This window comes from Hyperolius riggenbachi, chromosome 8 (assembly GCF_040937935.1).
Source record: "Hyperolius riggenbachi isolate aHypRig1 chromosome 8, aHypRig1.pri, whole genome shotgun sequence".
In the NCBI taxonomy this organism is placed as follows: Eukaryota; Metazoa; Chordata; class Amphibia; order Anura; family Hyperoliidae; genus Hyperolius; species Hyperolius riggenbachi.
In genome coordinates, this window is record NC_090653.1 from 17,438,793 (window position 1) to 17,452,120 (window position 13,328).

General features: G+C 47.3%; 1 protein-coding gene across 5 annotated transcripts in view; it reads right to left on the reverse strand.

Moving 5' to 3' along the window:
* The window catches only part of DACH2 (dachshund family transcription factor 2), a 535,913-nt gene that overhangs the window by 132,268 nt on the left and 390,317 nt on the right, over nt 1–13,328 (reverse strand). The gene's annotated exons all lie outside the window — the stretch shown is intronic.

The window sequence follows — 13,328 nt, forward strand, 5'->3', positions numbered from 1 at the left end:
GAGCTAACGTAATGATGTAACAGCGAGGCATAAGAAAGCAGTGTTTACGCCATGATGCGGACAAACGAGACTTTGTATCATGGGTGTGCAGAAACTGTGTGATGCTAATAGTATACCGTAACCACAAAGCAGCAAACATAGCCATCTATGACCATTAAATAATAAATGCAGTAACAGTTACCCCGGACACCAGAAAATAAACGCAATAGGCAACATGTCAGTATAAAATAAATGCAATGCGGGCAAACATGTCAGTACAAAATAAACGCAATGCGGGCAACATGTTAGTACAAAATAAACGCAATGCGGGCAAACATTTCACCAGACAATAAACGCAATGCGGGCAAACATGTCAGTACAAAATAAACGCAATGCGGGCAACATGTCAGTACAAAATAAACGCACTGCGGGCAAACATTTCACCAGAAAAGAAACGCACTGCGGGCAAACATTTCACCAGAAAAGAAACGCACTGCGGCCAAACATTTCACCAGAAAAGAAACACACTGCGGGCAAACATTTCACCAGAAAAGAAACGCAATGCGGGCAAACATTTCGCCAGAAAAGAAACGCACTGCGGGCAAACATTTCGCCAGAAAAGAAACGCAATGCGGGCAAACATTTCGCCAGAAAAGAAACGCACTGCGGGCAAACATTTCACCAGAAAAGAAACGCACTGTGGCCAAACATTTCACCAGAAAAGAAACGCAATGCGGCAAACATTTCGCCAGAAAAGAAACGCACTGCGGGCAAACATTTCGCCAGAAAAGAAACGCACTGCAGGCAAACATTTCGCCAGAAAAGAAACAATGCGGGCAAACAATAACATTTCACTAGAAAAGAAACAATGCGGGCAAACATTTCACCAGAAAAGAAACAATGCGGGCAAACAATTCACCAGAAAAGAAACAATGCGGGCAAACATTTCACCGGAAAAGAAACAATGCGGGCAAACATTTCACCTGGAAAAGAAACAATGCGGGCAAACATTTCACCAGAAAAGAAACAATGCGGGCAAACATTTCACCTGGAAAAGAAACAATGCGGGCAAACATTTCACCTGGAAAAGAAACAATGCGGGCAAACATTTCACCTGGAAAAGAAACAATGCGGGCAAACATTTCACCAGAAAAGAAACAATGCGGGCAAACATTTCACCGGAAAAGAAACAATGCGGGCAAACATTTCACCTGGAAAAGAAACAATGCGGGCAAACATTTCACCTGGAAAAGAAACAATGCGGGCAAACATTTCACCTGGAAAAGAAAGCATTTACTCACCTGGCAGAAGTGTCCGGCCTCTGGCGCGCTGCTCCGTCCCGGGACCGTCTTGTTCCTCCTGCTCTGGTCTCCCGCGCTGACAGGGCTACGGCAAGATGGCGCCCGAAGCCCTGTACTAGTGACACAAATAGGTCTCCAGTACAGGGCTCCGGCAGCCATCTTGCCGTAGCCCTGCTCGCCTGCTGGTGTCGGAAACAGACACCGGAAGAGGAGGCTGGAGCGGGGCTGCGGGCAATGAACTGGCACGGCGTCTATAGACGCCGCTGCCAGTTCATTGAGGAGAGAGTGGCCAGAGTCCCGAGGCCGGGACGTCCCGCTGCTGAAAGCGGGACGTTTCCCGGGACCTCATTAAGCCTGGGACAGCGGACCCCGAATCCGGGACGTGTCCCGGGCAATCCGGGACGTCTGGTCACTCTAACTATAGCCTCAATTCAAAACGTATTACTGCATGCGGTAATGCAGAAAACAGCTGACTTTATCGAGCACTTAGGAAGATGTCAATTCATAAAGGCTGTTACCGCATGAAAAGCTGAAATTACTGAGCAGTGAGGTAAATTACAGACTTGTGCGGTAATTACTTCAACACACGTCAGTAAATGTCAATTCATAAAGCCTACAACAAGCGGTAATACCCACAATAATTACCAGCACCTCTGGTGAGGTCTTAATGCTGCAAAATCTCTGCGAGTCTGTGCTGGGAACCGTTACAAAAGCAGAGACAGCTGCTGACTGACAGGAGAAGGGAGCCAAGCCAGGCTTCTCCAGCGGGACAAAACTTTTCTAGCCCCAGGCAGCCAGCCCAGCAGAGAATCGGAACAAAACAGGTTTCCCCAGAAACCCTTCAGCTGTGTAACCCATTCAGTTCCTGTGTATGCGCAGGGACGGATCTAGGGGGGGCAGGCGGGTCTCTTGCCCCAGGCGCAGTTTGTTGAATTCTTAAAAAGGCGGCAAAATTTGGATGATGAATGGCAGTTTAGGCGCCAAAACCTGACCTTTAGGCGCCAAAACCTGACCTTGCCCCAGGCGCAACTTGGTCTAGATCCGTCCCTGTGTATGCGGAGGAACTAGTGGCTAAAATTACCTAAATATGACATATGTAAAGTCTCTTGGAGTTCATCTAAGCTGTGACAATTAGATAAAATGTTAAGAAAGACTAATGGATGGAGATTCAGAGCAAGCAGAGGCAGTATAACAAATCATGTACATCTAAAGAGATGTCAGGCCTCTTACTGCGTGTAACAGCATGTAACAAAAGACAGACAGCTCCACACTTCTGCTGATCCCGCTTAATGGGCTGCGGTAATTTACCGAACTTCAAAAGGCAGCTGTGAAAATCTTTACGAATTAACACACAAAAGTCTAAAATACTCGATGCGGTATTTTAACGACCAGAATATTTTATCGCACAGCTTTTTATGAATCGAGGCCAATGCGTTCTTATCGCCCGTTCAGTTCACCGGCCCACCACCAGGTTGCGTTAACGGTCGCGGCGACGCTCCAGAAAGGAACCGTCTGCTGCGCGTTCCTCCTCTTTGTAAGTAAACAGGCCCATTTTTCAGCCGTGTAATCAGCGTGCGTCTACTTAACAGCAATATGCTCCATTAGGTAGCTACTGTCGTGTCTCGGCCTAGTTAAATCTTCACTGCGAGTTAATCTATTTTATCACAAACGAGAGCGCCGGCGACAATATCCTCTCCTCTAGCCAAACACAGGGTTAACGGTACTCGCCGCTCATCAGCGCTGACATTTATATCACCCAAAAAACTAAAAAAGGGTGGGGGGTATGCAAAATCCCAGCGTTTCAGCCCTTCCTCTGGTAGTCTCCTTTTATTCGCCATTTCTGGGTTTTTACTGTCCGGTCGCACTCCATATATTTTATAAGTTTTGCTATTGCGGAGTCTCTGCAGACAGCGCCGCGGCCAATGGGATTTTTAGGGCCGGCGGTGGAGCAATGTAACCGTGTTATGATTTCATAAGAAAAATATTTTTCGGGGGAATTATGGCTGCCATTAACCGTTCGGGCGCAGAGCTGGAGCGGCCTGCGGGGGTGGGGGGGATTAAAGCGATAGCGGATATATATTACGAAGGAGTCCATGTAAATGAGGGGTTTAATAACGCTCACAGATGAACACATAAAAGTTCGGGAGACTTGTTAGAAGGGAAGATATGGAGGAGGAATGTATAATTGAAGAATTATTATGCTAAGACTTAGGGCTAGTTCACACTTAATTTAAAAACGTATCCGTAGCTACGTTTTTTGTCCCGGACGAAAAACGTAGCCACGGATACCAATGTTAAAAATAGGAACAGCACACACTCAAGTTAAAAACGTATCCGCGTGCGATCCGCGGAATACGTTTTTAAACCCGGAACGCTGAGTCCGGACTTGCAGCATTTTTCACGGACCCGTATACACGTACGGGTAGTGAAAATCAATGGGGAAACGGGCCTCCCTCTTCACTGACATTTTGGGACACTGGAAACGGATCAGTTTCCAGTGTCCCATGGTGAAGGAGGGGGCCGCCATGCTGAAGGGGGTAGCAGCCAGGACGGGGGGCTGCGGGCAAAGCAGCGGCCAGGGGGGTCGCCTCCCCCCCCCCCGTTGCTCACCTGGGTGCCCCCCTCCCCGCTCCCCCTCCAGCTCGCATATAATGTAATAATTTGTACCTAATGAAGTTCGGCGAGCCGGGCACTTCCGCCCACACCGCTCGCCGTCACTTCCTGCGATGCCGCCCACTGAAATACAGAGGGCGACATTGCAGGAAGTGACGGCGAGCGGTGTGGGCGGAAGTGCCCGGCTCGCCGAACTTCATTAGGTACAAATTATTACATTATATGCGAGCTGGAGGGGGAGCGGGGACGGGGGGCACCCAGGTGAGCAAGGGGGGGGATGTGACCCCCCTGGCCGCCGCTTTGCCCGCAGCCCCCCGTCCTGGCTGCTACCCCCTCTAGCAAAAAAAAAACAAAAAACGCAAGCGGATCCAAAACGTGTGCTGCAAAAAAGGCATCACGGATCCGTTTGCGTTCCGGGTTTTGAAAATCGGAGCCCGGACCGCGGATGCGTCCCGCACCCGGAGCTAGTGTGGCCCAGGCCTAACTGAACAGTTCTCTGGACTTCATAGTGCAGTTACTACAATCTTGGAGGGTGCTAAAATGGGTTGTACACCATCTGGGGTTGTCTGTTATTTAAAAACATTTCCCCATTACTTGTAGCCTGTACACCACGGTACTCCGGCACTGCTCCAGTGGAATGCAGAGCGAAACAGGTTGTTTCTGGAGAGCGAAACAGGTTGTTTTGGCAATCAGTGCCAAAACTAGGTGCTCCATAGCAGTTATGTTATACTGCGCAGGGCGTATGAGAGTAACTGGGGGCTCCGGTGATCACTGGAACCCGGTTTACATCTCCCTCCAAGTTGCAATGACTCAGAGGGAGAATATTTCACGTTGCTGGGGATTTGAGCGCCAGCAGGGAGAGCCATTGTTTGGCTCAGCTCACCGGTGGCGTACACAAACATTCACATGCAGAGAACAGTCTGGAGCAGTGCCGGTTTTCTGGGATGGCTACAAGGGCCAGGGCCTTGGGCGGCTGCTGGTAACAGGGCGGCTGGATGCTGAAGAGGGATTGCTACACATGTAAGTGGAAGCTGCAAATGCAATAGAGAGGTTGCAAATAAGTAACACATGGAGATAGGACATAGCTTCCATCTACCCCTCTTTGGGAACTCTGTCCCTCTTTCTTCCTCATTTGTCCCTCTTTCAGGACTCATAAGATGATCTGTGTACATATATGTATTATTTTACTAAAAAAAAAGTGTTTAATACTCTCTAATCTTTAATCCCATCCTTTAAATTTATAGTTATTTTAAAATGCTAATATGAAGGAAAATGAACCAGGATAGAAAGGACCAGTGTGGTCTGAATTATAAAACATTTTTCTTAAGAAATCTTTATGGTATGCGTGACTAGGGTTGTGATGGGGCATGTCTAGGGGTGTGGCAGGGGCGTGGCTAACATGTTCCTCTTTCTTATCTCAAAAGTGTAAGGAGTTGGTGCCCAAGAGAACTGTATATAAGTGAAGGAGACTGCTGTTGAGGATTGTACAGATGGAGGAGGGCTGCACATTAACCTCCCTAGCGGTATGGACAGAAATGTCCGTCCATAAAAACATGCTGTGAACAGTATAAACATGCATACACATCAATACTCTCCTGCACTGTATACTAGACCCTTGCTTGACACATTTTGGCAAGTTACAGGGAAAAAAAAAGTTTTGAAAAATAAATTTGATCACTTTTTGCACAGAAATCCTGGGAAAATTGAACGCCAGGGAGGTTTTTAAAGGGCAGCCCTAAAAAAGTTGGCCTAGGGGTTAAAAAAGTTAAAATCTGGCTTTGGTCTTGAGGTAAATTTGGAAAAGGGAATTTTTGCTAAGGTAGTTATTAAGATATAGAATACCCCTACTGATCTTCTAACCCATGCCGAGTCAGCACTAATCCCAATTATGGCCATAAAAGACTAAAACTAAAGGGAGAGGACTATGGAGGCTGCCAGATTTACTTCCTATTAAACAATACCAGTTGCCTGCCAGCCCTGCTGATCTATTTAGCCATTAGTGGGCCGAACGAGGACGATGATTTTGATTCATCCAATTCCAAGCTGTACATATCTGCCTAGAATTAACCTCAAATTTATATCAACTCAAAATGATTAGCATCTCATCGACCAATCAATACAACTATGGGTGCATACACATCCAATTGTACTGCTCAGTTTTACCACCTCCAAGTAGTAGGAGGGCCAACAAATATTGAATACTATGAGCAGATTGTCGAGGTGAACCCTCATACTACATGGAGGTAAAATTGACCAATCATTGGCCAATCAAAATTGGATGCGTGTATGCACTTTAAAGGTCTCCATTCATGGTACAATCTCCCATACGGTCAATCGCTTCGGGTACTTTTAATGGTTCTGTTAATGAACGATTGTTCTTTTGACCATTCCATCGATCCAAATTTCAAAATGATTCTTTTTGTTTGGTCGATTTACTCCTCTATTGTGAAATAGAGCCTGAAAGATCATCTCCCATCGATGGCAATGATCAGATAGGACGGTTAATCAGGAAATTGTATAAATTGGGAACCCTAAAAGACCACTATCACGAAAAATGTCAACTATTAAAATACATATAAGCACACACAAATAAGAAGTAGGTTTCTTCCAGAGTAAGATGAGCCAAAAATTACTTTTCTCCTAGTTTGCTGTCACTTACAGTAGTTTGTAGAAATCTGACAGAACCGACAGGTTTTGGGCTAGTCCATCTCTTCATGATAGATTCTCAGCATGGCCTTTATTCTTTATGCTGTAAAGACACTCTCTGAAAAAGATTTATATGAAGATGCTGGCCAGCCTCCCTGCTCGCTGCACACTTTTTTGGCAGTTGGACGGAGCAACTGCCATTCACCAAATACTTCTTAAAAAAAGTAAAGAAAACCCCAAGAGGAGATGGGATAGTCCAAACCCTGTGGTTCTGATTTCTACTGCCTACTGTAAGTAACAGCAACATAGGAGAAAAGTAATTAATGGCTCATTTTCATCTGGGAGAAATGTACTTATTTGTATGTGTTTATATGTATTTTAAATTTTACGATTTGCGAGATTGTGGTCCTATCCTCCTGTATTTGTGCTGTATCTCCCCTGAAATTGTGAGCGCACGGAGCAGGCCGGGATCGGAGGGATATTCAGCGTAGCTCAGCCTCGGCGGTAGATCCATCAGCCGCTGTCACACCAGCACATAACGCGCTCTCGCAGGCCTAATGACGGGATAACGATACCCCATTCCGGCAGCCGCAGATATTGGCCACGGAAGCTCGCAGACGCGCCAACACTAAAGGGACGGCAGCCAGAACTGGAGGATAATGTGCGTTATGATTGGTAATCACTCCCAGCATGCTCAGAACGCTCGCCGATAGTCTCTGACCTTCCGTCTTCCCACCTGCTGACGCTCTACAGATAAACTGCTTCCTACAGCAAACAAGACCGCCTGGACTGAGGGGAGGGCTGAGATTCTGACAGCTGCTGACAGCGGTTACTGGTTGCTATTGGTTATATGATTATTCTAAAGGGGGCCACTAACTATCCAATTTCTAGCGAAAAATCCTTTGAGCGATCAGATAATTCTGATCGGAAGAAAAATCATTGGAATTACCATCAACGAACCAATCTTTGCTTCCTATCACAACCAACAAGAAAATCCACATTTTGATTTGACGAAAATCCAATCTGACGACTATTTTTATAATCGTTCCTAATCGGTTGTGCCAATCAACGGAGATTATTTACAACCAATCCGAAACCAACAACCAAAAGAATTTCTGATCGATCTAATGATTTTTGGCTAGAAATTGGACCGTTAGTGGCCACTAACGATACCATTTGCCAAACAATTGTTTACTAACAATTCTTCTATCGGAAATTATTGTTTGGGACCACTAATGGACAAAAATCTCTTACCCAATCCGATCAGATTAAGGAGATTGATCTGATTATCTGATCAAGTCAATCAATCTGGTTAGGGTGGCCACTAATGATCCAATTTCTAGCGAAAAATCGTTCGAGCGATCAGAAATTCTGATCGGAAGTGAAATATTGTAATACATCGTTCACTACACCATCAACGAACCAATCTTGGCTTCCTATCAATCACAACCAACAAGAAAATCCAAATTTTGGTTCGACAAAAACTCAATCGGACGACATTTGTTTCACTCGTTCATAATCGATTGTGTCCATCAATGGAGATTATTTACAACCAATCCAATCAGAATTTCGGATCGCTCTAACAATTTTTTGCTAGAAATTGGACAGTTAGTGGCCACCTTAAGTTAGAGGATTTTTCCCTATTAGTGGTCCCAAAAGATTATTTCTGATCGTACATACAAAGAATTATACATAAATGATAGTTTGGCAAATTGTACCATTAGTGGCCACCTTTAAAGGTGGCCACTGAAGGTACAACTGTGTATCTTAAAGGGAAGGTCCAATCAAAATAAAAAAAATGAGTTTCACTTACCTGGGGCTTCTACCAGCCCCCTGCAGCCATCCTGTACCCTCGTAGTCACTCACTGCTGCTCCAGTCCCCCGCCACCAGCTAGTTCTGCTTCTACCAGCCCCATGCAGCCATCCTGTACCCTCGTAGTCACTCACTGCTGCTCCAGTCCCCCGCCACCAGCTAGTTCTGCTTCTACCAGCCCCATGCAGCCATTCTGTACCCTCGTAGTCACTCACTGCTTCTCCAGTCCCCCGCCACCAGCTAGTTCTGCTTCTACCAGCCCCATGCAGCCATCCTGTGCCCTCGTAGTCACTCACTGCTGCTCCGGTCCCCCGCTGCCAGCTAGTTCTGCTTCTACCAGCCCCATGCAGCCATCCTGTGCCCTCGTAGTCACTCACTGCTGCTCTGGTCCCCGCCACCAGCTAGTTCTGCTTCTACCAGCCCCATGCAGCCATCCTGTACCCTCGTAGTCACTCACTGCTGCTCCAGTCCCCCGCTGGCAGCTTGCTGACCTCGGAGGTCGGCGGGCCGCATTGCATACATTTTAATGCATTCGCGCTGGTGCAGGAACATTAACACATACATTTTTACGCGTTGCTGGTTCAATGCTGGTTACACTAACACATAAAAATGTATGTGAGCAGCAGTGAGTGACTACGAGGGTACAGGATGGCTGCATGGGGCTGGTAGAAGCAGAACTAGCTGCCAGCAGGGGACTGGAGAAGCAGTGAGTGACTACGAGGGTACAGGATGGCTGCATGGGGCTGGTAGAAGCAGAACTAGCTGGTGGCGGGAGACTGGAGCAGCAGTGAGTGACTACGAGGGCACAGGATGGCTGCATGGGGCTGGTAGAAGCAGAACTAGCTGCCAGCGGGGGACTGGAGCAGCGGTGAGTGACTACGAGGGCACAGGATGGCTGCATGGGGCTGGTAGAAGCAGAACTAGCTGGTGGTGGGGGACTGGAGCAGCAGTGAGTGACTACGAGGGCACAGGATGGCTGCAGGGGGCTGGTAGAAGCAGAACTAGCTGGTGGTGGGGGACTGGAGCAGCAGTGAGTGACTACGAGGGTACAGGATGGCTGCATGGGGCTGGTAGAAGCAGAACTAGCTGCCAGCAGGGGACTGGAGAAGCAGTGAGTGACTACGAGGGTACAGGATGGCTGCATGGGGCTGGTAGAAGCAGAACTAGCTGCCAGCAGGGGACTGGAGAAGCAGTGAGTGACTACGAGGGTACAGGATGGCTGCATGGGGCTGGTAGAAGCAGAACTAGCTGGTGGCGGGGGACTGGAGCAGCAGTGAGTGACTACGAGGGCACAGGATGGCTGCATGGGGCTGGTAGAAGCAGAACTAGCTGCCAGCAGGGGACTGGAGAAGCAGTGAGTGACTACGAGGGTACAGGATGGCTGCATGGGGCTGGTAGAAGCAGAACTAGCTGCCAGCAGGGGACTGGAGAAGCAGTGAGTGACTACGAGGGTACAGGATGGCTGCATGGGGCTGGTAGAAGCAGAACTAGCTGCCAGCAGGGGACTGGAGAAGCAGTGAGTGACTACGAGGGCACAGGATGGCTGCATGGGGCTGGTAGAAGCCCCAGGTAAGTGAAACTCTTTTTTATTTTGCTTGGACCTTGACGATGTGTATGACACTTCCGCTGCACGGCGGATCAACTGTATACACATCACCATGGCAACAGGGACATGAGCCCTCTGCTGCGCATGCGCACTGTCCCAGTTTGAAACCTATTGTATGACTCTCAGGGAACTACATTTTAAAATATGTGGCGTTCATGGCCCTCTCAGCCAAAAAGGTTCCTGACCCCTGCGCTAGATTGTAAGCTTGCAAGGGCAGGGACCTCCGCCTAGTGCTTCTTATTCTGCTGTTATTCTGCTGTTATTTATCATAAGGATTACCACTATAGATATCACCAATACAGATTGGTGATATCTATAGTGGTAATCCTTAACAAACTGTTTCCCATCCTTTTCTTGCACCTCTGACACTGTAGTTGCCATTGGCAGGTTTTGGTGCGCCGTATCAATTGTTACGTATAGAGTGCTTGGGGGGCCCCATTGTAAAACTTGCATCGGGGCCCACCGCTCCTTAGCTACGCCACTGCTCAAAACTCTCTCTCTACTCTAAAAGATAAGCAACAACCAGAGGTGTATCTACAGGTCCTTCTCAAAAAATGAGTATATTGTGATAAAGTTCATTATTTTCTGTAATGTACTGATAAACATTAGACTTTCATATATTTTAGATTCAAATACACACAACTGAAGTAGTTAAAGCCTTTTATTGTTTTAATATTGATGATTTTGGCATACAGCTCATGAAAACCCAAAATTCCTATCTCAAAAAATTAGCATATTTCATCCGACCAATAAAAGGAAAAGTGTTTTTAAAATAAAAAAAGTCAACCTTCAAATAATTATGTTGAGTTATGCCCAGTTATGCACTCAATACTTGGTCGGGAATCCTTTTGCAGAAATGACTGCTTCAATGCGGCGTGGCATGGAGGCAATCAGCCTGTGGCACTGCTCAGGTGTTATGGAGGCCCAGGATGCTTCGATAGCAGCCTTAAGCTCATCCAGAGTGTTGGGTCTTGCGTCTCTCAACTTTCTCTTCACAATATCCCACAGATTCTCTATGGGGTTCAGGTCAGGAGAGTTGGCAGGCCAATTGAGCACAGTAATACCATGGTCAGTAAACCATTTACCAGTGGTTTTGGCACTGTGAGCAGGTGCCAGGTCATGCTGAAAAATGAAATCTTCATCTCCATAAAGCTTTTCAGCAGATGGAAGCATGAAGTGCTCCAAAATCTCCTGATAGCTAGCTGCATTGACCCTGCCCTTGATAAAACACAGTGGACCAACACCAGCAGCTGACATGGCACCCCAGACCATCACTGACTGTGGGTACTTGACACTGGACTTCAGGCATTTTGGCATTTCCCTCTCCCCAGTCTTCCTCCAGACTCTGGCACCTTGATTTCCGAATGACATGTAAAAGTTGCTTTCATCCGAAAAAAGTACTTTGAACCACTGAGCAACAGTCCAGTGCTGCTTCTCTGTAGCCCAGGTCAGGCGCTTCTGACGCAGTTTCTGGTTCAAAAGTGGCTTGACCTGGGGAATGCGGCACCTGTAGCCCATTTCCTGCACACGCCTGTACACGGTGGCTCTGGATGTTTCTACTCCAGACTCATTCCACTGCTTCCGCAGGTCCCCCAAGGTCTGGAATCGGTCCTTCTCCACAATCTTCCTCAGGGTCCGATCACCTCTTCACGTTGTGCAGCGTTTTCTGCCACACTTTTGCCTTCCCACAGACTTCCCACTGAGGTGCCTTGATACAGCACTCTGGGAACAGCCTATTCGTTCAGAAATTTCTTTGTGTCTTACGCTCTTGCTTGAGGGTGTCAATGATGGCCTTCTGGACAGCAGTCAGGTCGGCAGTCTTACCCATAATTGCGGTTTTGAGTAACGAACCAGACTGGGAGTTTTTAAAAGCCTCAGGAATCTTTTGCAGGTGTTTAGAGTTAATCAGTTGATTCAGATGATTAGGTTAATAGCTCGTTTAGAGAACCTTTTCATGATATGCTAATTTTTTGAGATAGGAATTTTGGGTTTTCATGAGCTGTATGCCAAAATCATCAATATTAAAACAATAAAAGGCTTTGAACTACTTCAGTTGTGTGTAATGAATCTAAAATATATGAAAGTCTAATGTTTATCAGTACATTACAGAAAAGAATGAACTTTATCACAATATGCTAATTTTTTGAGAAGGACCTGTAGAGGGATACAGGCAGGGCTCATGCCATGGGCGCCACAGCACCATGGGCACCATGCCTGCCCCTGTGCTGCGCCACCATGCCTGCCCCTGTGCTGCGCCACCATGCCTGTCCCTGTGCTGCGCCACCATGCCTGTCCCTGTGCTGCGCCACCATGCCTGTCCCTGTGCTGCGCCACCATGCCTGTCCCTGTGCTGCGCCACCATGCCTGTCCCTGTGCTGCGCCGCCATGCCTGTCCTCATGCCTCCCTATCTCTCAGACCTCAGATTAAATTATTTCTGTTATCTGGGGAACATGGCTACTTCATTTATGTATGTAAGGAGCGCACTAGGCTTAGTGATAGAAAAGAGGACAGAGAAGGAATAAGAGATATTTCCCAAAAAGTAACTTCAGCAATATCCCAAGCCAAAACCACAGGCAACCATAGCACCAGGGCTGCTCAAATCTGGATCTGGGAGACACCCAGATAGTTCTATCCGGATATCTCCCAGTTACCTGTGCGGGGTGGGCGGGGGTGACAATCTTACCTGTCTGACGTCTTCTTCGGTCCGTCCCTCGGCGCCTCCCACAATGCGCTCCACGTGCGTCACGTGATTACAAACACTTCCTCCTTCCGGGTTGAAGGAGGAAGTGTATGTAATCACGTGACGCACGTGGAGCGCATTGTGGGAGGCGCCGAGGGACGGACAAAGAAGACGTCAGACAGGTAAGATTGTCACCCCCGCCCACCCCGCACAGGTAACTGGGAGATATCCAGATAGAACTATCTGGGTGTCTCCCAGATTCGGATTTGAGCAGCCCTACATAGCACATGTACGCAAGAAAGGATGCTGTTTTTAGAGGCGAAGGGAGCTCTGACGAGGGGGCGCAATTTCAGTGTTCGCCATAGGCTCTATAATACCCAGATACACCCCTGACTACAGCATAACCTTTAAAAAAACATTTCTTTGTTACAGCTGATACAAATCCTGCAATAAATCTGCAGTGTGTCTACTTCCTGCTTTCATGGAAGCAGATATTGGCTTAACATCCTGTGCTAACAAATGATCTTCTCTGCCAAGGCAGCCAGCTGACACAGCAGAGAGATCAAATTACACTTGTGATAAGTCACAGGTGAGGGGCAATTAGACAGGCTAAACTCTCTAAATACACACAGGGTGGATATCTCTATGCTTTCCTTTTGTTCTGAGCAAGAGTACATGTCCACTTTAAA